Source organism: Nomascus leucogenys, chromosome 4 (assembly GCF_006542625.1).
Source record: "Nomascus leucogenys isolate Asia chromosome 4, Asia_NLE_v1, whole genome shotgun sequence".
Lineage (NCBI taxonomy): Eukaryota > Metazoa > Chordata > Mammalia > Primates > Hylobatidae > Nomascus > Nomascus leucogenys.
This window is the reverse complement of record NC_044384.1, coordinates 90774587-90780586: the sequence shown is the minus strand read 5'-3', so window position 1 is coordinate 90780586 and position 6000 is coordinate 90774587. Positions and strand designations below refer to the sequence as shown.

At 49.6% G+C, this 6000-nt stretch overlaps 1 pseudogene; it reads left to right on the top strand.

The window, feature by feature from the left end:
* The first annotated feature begins 202 nt into the window (after positions 1–202).
* On the top strand, positions 203–1429 carry LOC115834659 (annotated as a pseudogene).
* Positions 1430–6000: the final 4571 nt, after the last annotated feature.

The following is a 6000-nucleotide window of genomic DNA, read 5'->3' as shown; positions in this document are numbered from 1 at the left end:
TTCATAATCTTCAAGGGAAGAAGAGCTGCTGCACACTGGACTCAGTTCTCTGAGCTCTTCTTTTCCCTGGAACCTTTGCCATGCAAGCTATGGCTGCATATGTCAGCCTAAAGTCTGATTTTAGGAAGGAACCGCAGATGCCTCAGCTGCTTTCTGCTTGTGCTGTTGTTCTCTCTGCCACTAACGAATGGGCAGAGGCCCCATGGGAGGAGAGTGGAGCGCCGGTACCTGATGCATTTCCCTTCTCACCAGGATCCAGGCACCTCCTGTCCTGGATACCTGGGTTTCTCTCTAGTGCTTTCAACTGCTGTTTTGTGTAATTTTTTCTAGCTTTCCTACTTGTTCTCAGTGATTCTGTTGCTCAGATATGAGCTGTTCCATCAGAACGAGGAATCGCAATACATATTTGAAAAATACATGAGTAAATTATCTGCAAATTAAAAAAAAATCAGCCCTCCAGGAGTAGCTTCTATTGTGGGTGATGGCGACTGTCTGAGGCCGGTGTCACAGGGGTAAAAGAGTTTACCAAGAAAATTGGAAGTTAAAAAAAAAGGCAGACTTATTAAAGCAAGGAAGCAAGCACATTGCAAGAAGGCAATGGGCAGGCCAGGAGAAGAGGAGCTGACTACAAGGAGACAAAGGCTTGCAGGGGATTTTACACGATGGTTCCTGGGCCGTGTGCTGAAGAGGGCTGCATACAATACCTATAATGCCAAGGTTGCAGTGAGCTAACTTGCATTTTTCTATCAGCTGAGGGTCTGGTGATACCTGGGCATGGGAAGATTGTGAGTTATATGCACAGGAGGGCTGTGTGTGCTGGACTGTGAAGAAATGCAGACTTGTAGCTTATCTGCGTTCTCTTTTTGCTTTCCCTTGGTCCTGCCACCCTGGCTCCTTTTCCCTGATTAGGACTCCACAGCTTCCATGTGTTTTGATTTGTTAGCCCTGACATGGGCCAATGAATCTTTTTTCTTTAACTATATATAATCTTATTTTTCCCCTCATATAAGCCAATCCTAATTGAATAGAATCATCCTTTTCAAAAGCTTTTTACCAGAGCTCTCCACACCACTCCCAGGTACAGCCTCCCATGCCTCACTCAGCTACAACCTGGCAAAAATCTCCAGCCCTGCAGAGACTGAGTGGTGCATTGAGTCCCTGATTGCTGTTTTCCAGAAGGATCCTGGAGAGGATGGTTACAATTGCTCTCTCCAAGACAGAGTTCCTAAGCTTCATGAACACAGAAGAGGCTGCCGTCACAAAGAAGCAGAAGGACCTCAGTGTCCTTGACCGCATGACGAAGAGACTGGATGTCAACAGTTAACAGGCAGCTAGATTTCCAAGAATTTCTTCATTCAAAATTGGCAGCCTGGCTGTGCATTGCCATGACTCCCTCCTCAAGGCTGTCCCTCCCTAGAAGCAAACCTGAGGGCCCCTTCGGCCTGGCCTCCAAAGTCACCCCCTTTCCTTCCAGCTTCCTGTCACCATCTTCTCCTCACAGCCCACACGTCTCCTAAGCCCAGCACACCCCCCTCCTCAGGCAGGCCCCACCTGTGGGTAGAAATAAAAGAATGTCACTTTTTTTAAACATGAAAAAAAAGCTTTTTATTGTGAAAAAATTAAAGTATGTAAGTCTAGATAGAGCACCAAAATGATCCCCCATATATTCATCACCCTGCTGTAGCAATCATCAATTCACGGCGAATTTGCTTCCTCTATACCCCCACCCACTCCCTTCACACCTGTATTTCTCTGAAGCAACTTCCAGGTATAATGTGATTTAATTTCTACTGATTTCAGCATGCAAATCTAAGCAGCAAGGACTCCTTGAAAAACATACCATTATCACACCTGTCATACCTATCATACATTTGAACCTATTTATAATGGTTACTTTGAAGTCTTTGCCTATTAAAGGCAACATCTTGTATCTCTGGCAGGCAGTTGATATGGTTAGGCTTTGTGTCTCCATCCAAATCTCTTCTTGAAATGTAACTTCCATAATCCCTGAGTGTCAAGGGACAGACCAGGTGGAGGTAACTTAATCATGGGGGCTGTTTCCCCCATGCTGTTCTCGGGTCTCGTGATTGTGAATGAGTTCTCACAGTATCTGATGTTTTTTTTTTTTTTTTTTTTTTTTTTTTTTTTTTTTTTTTTTTGAGAAGGAGTCTCGCTCTGTCACCCAGGCTGGAGTATATTGGCATGATCTCGGCTCACTGCAAGCTCTGCCTCCTGGGTTCACGCCATTCTCCTGCCTCAGCCTCCCGAGTAGCTGGGACTACAGGCACCCACCACCACGCCCGGCTAATTTTTTGTATTTTTAGTAGAGACGGGGTTTCACCATGTTAGCCAGGATGGTCTCGATCTCCTGACCTTGTGATCTGCCTGCCTCAGCCTCCCAAAGTGTTGGGATCACAGGCGTGAGCCACTGCGCCTGGCCAGTATCTGATGGTTTTATAAGGAGCTCTTCCCCCTCTGCTGGGCACTTCTCCTTCCTGCCACCTTGTGAAGAAGGTGCCTTGCTTCCGTTCGCCTTCCACCATGACTGTAAGTGTCCTGAGGCCTCCCCAGGCATGCTGAACCGTAAGCCAATTCAACCTCTTTCCTTTACAGACTACCCAGTCTCAGGCAGCTCTTTATAGCAGCGTGAAAACGGACCAAATGGTTTCAGTTTTTTGTTGAAAACTGGGTATTTCAGACAATATATTGCAGGAGCTCTGGATACTGGTCCCCTCTCCTGGGCAGTTCTGAGCATCTATTTACTTTGCCCAAACATCCCTTATTTATTTCAAGTAAACGCTGAAGGTGTCTCTTCTCACATCATTAACTACTCTGCTTAATTCAACTCTTTACTTCATATGTAGAGTTGACGTAGCTGAATGCCTGCTGGATAAGTCAATAAAAGAAACCCTGACACTGCCACTTTGCAATGATCAAATAACTCATCGAATTGAAGATTTAACTGCAAACATAAAACCCAAGTAAACACAGTCTCTTCACATACATTTGGACAAATCTACAGACATCTCTGAACTTCTGGTATTGCTCTAGCACCAGCCCCAGCTAATTATTGGAAAAGGTCTTCTTTATAAGTGAATGGTTGGTAACAAACCAAAGTGCTGTCATCTCATAAGCCGGACACTGAAAAGATTTGCAAAACAAGTACAACAATGCCACTCTTCTCACTTAGATGTTTTGTTTCTAGAAAATTTATTTTTTCGTAAAAATACGCTATTTCATGTTAACATGCAATGGGCTTATTATTTTTAAGTGACTTCATAAAATAAATCTATTTTTAGATTTCTGTTTTAACTTCTCAGGTAGCAAATATCAACAGATAAAAGCCACATAAGCAAATGCTCTTTGGGGTTTTGAGACCAAAGTGTTTGAGAATCACTGTCCTAGAGTTCTAAAAGATTGGAAAGGGGAGGGGAATGCGTACCCCTGTCATTAACAGTATCCAGCTGAGAGGGAGGCTCGGGCTGGCTGACTCGAGGTTCTATTGGAACACAGCCAGGCCTGTTCATCGTGTACTGTCTGAGGCTGCTTCCTGCTATGATGGGAGAACCTTTGGGGTGGATGCTGCTGGGAGCCGGTCAGACTGGGCTGAGCAAAGGCAGAATGGATGAGAACAGGAGGATGAGAATGAGCAAAGGCACCCACGACGAGAACAGGAGGAAAACCCACGCGTTTGGTGGTGACGAGAAATGCGCAGTGAGACTTGGGGTCCCCTGTGCTGCCCTCAGGCTGCGTTTGCCTTGAGTGAAATGTTTTCGCCAAAAGGCAGAGGAGAGGACAAAGCCTCCTGTGCATCTCTGTTCTCCACAGCGTCCCCAGGATGACAGGAGGAGGTCCCCGACACCTGAACAAGCTGTGTTTGACGCAAGGGGACGTTTTCCTCTCGAGGAGGTTTGCTGGCTCATGTCAGTGATGAGGTTTCAGGACAGAGCCCGGGACCATCAGCAACCTGGATATGGCCAGACAGAGCTGGAAGCTTCTCACTGGCCGAGACTGAAGGGTCACTACCCTAACCTAATCTCAGCTGGACTCACGCCAGATGCAGCCCACTTAGGAGGACCCAGTACTAGACTATCCTACCACTGGGGGACACACTATCGTGTAACTGAGGGACACTAGGCTGTACCTGGGTGGACACTGCCCTGTAACTAACTGGGGGACACTGCCCTATAACTGGGGGACACTGCCCTGTTACTAGGGGACACTGGCAAGTAACTGGGGGACACTGCCCTGTACTGGGGAATGCTATCCTATTATCCTGTTCCTGGGGGACACCAGCTTATAACTTGGGGACACTATAATGGGGGGCATTGCCCTGCAATTGGGGGACATTATCCTGTTAATGGGGGACACTAGTAACTGGGGATACTACCTTATAATGGGGGGACAATATTGTATAACTGGGAGACACTATGAGGGGACATTGCCCTGTAATTGGGGGACACTACCCAGTAACTGGGGGGACATTGCCCTATAACTGGGGGACATCACCCTATAACTGGGGGACATCACCCTATAACTGTGGGGATATCACCCTATAACTGTGGGGACATTACCCTATAACTGGGGAGACACTCACCTATAACTGGGGGACATCACCCTATAACTAGGGGGATATCACCCTATAACTGGGGGGACATTACCCTATAACTGGGGACACTATAATGGGGGAACATTACCTTATAACTGGGGGACACTACCCTGTAACTTGGGGATACACTATGCTATGACTGGGGAGACACTGCCCTGTAACTGAGTGGATGCTATCCTGTAACCAGAAGATACTAACCTATAACTGAGGGACAGTATCCTATCACTGGGGACACTGCCTTATAACTGGGGGACACCACCCTATAACTTGAAGGTCGGGGGTCAGGGTCTGGTGCCCCTGAACTCAGCTCTTGCAGGTGGGGAGTTTTGGAGCCTCTGAGGATAATTCCACCGGATGGTGCTGTCTTCAGGGTCCCAGCCTCACCTGATCATCTTTCAGGGGACACACTCCCTACCCCGTTGCCACACATCTGGGGTGCAGAAAGAGGCCAGAAGCCTCCAGCTCCCATCCAAGGCCTAAGGAGAATCTCAGGTCTCCTGCTGGGTGCTCCCCGAGAAGGTGTGCGGTGCCGGCCACCCCAGTGCACTCAGACCTATCCAGGCAGGGGGCGTCCACGATGTGACGTGTGTAACATACTCTGGAGGAAGTGACGGAGAAGACAACGATGGTGGTGACCACTCAGCCCGACAGCACCTGCCGAGTGCCCCCCACTTTCTGCTATCCCGACAGCACCTGCTGAGTGCCCCCACTTTCTACTATCCCAACAGCACCTGCCGAGTGCCCCCCACTTTCTGCTATCACGCCACTTAGTACTGCTATGACCTAGAGATGGTCCTGTCCTCCAGGACAGACCAAGGAGGCCTCGGGCAGCAACCCCCTGGGGGTCGTCCCCAGTGGCAGCACACTGGGAGGGACAGGGGCTGCTGGGGGCCACCTCAGCCCCAGGCACATCACAGTTGGAAGGCTTCCTGGTGGCCCAGGACAGAGGGAAATCTACAGCCCTGGCTTAGGGAAAGCTGGACAGTGAGAGGAGACAGAGCGGGGACAGGGGAAGAAAGGCCGCGTGCAGACCCGCAGAGATGGCAAGGTGGGAGGATCACTCCCTGTACCCCAGCCCAGGGCCCCCCGTCGCTTCCTGGGAAATTCACCCTCGGCTGCGGTCCATGCCCCAGCCCGGGCCCTGGGTTTGGTGTGGGGCTCTAGGTGAGGCTGGGAAGCAGGAGTGTCCCAGGCAGAGGGGCCGGGCATGGGGGAGAGAAAGGGCGGACACCCGGTGGGCAGCACAGACCCCAAACCCACTCCACCCTCCTGGAGGCTCTGGCCTATGAACCCATCTTCGTCTCATCTTCACCCTGCAAGGATGGGAGGCTAAGACTCCCTGGGGCAACCCAGGAAAGAGGGTTCTAGGATCAAGGGGAGCTCTGGAGAGG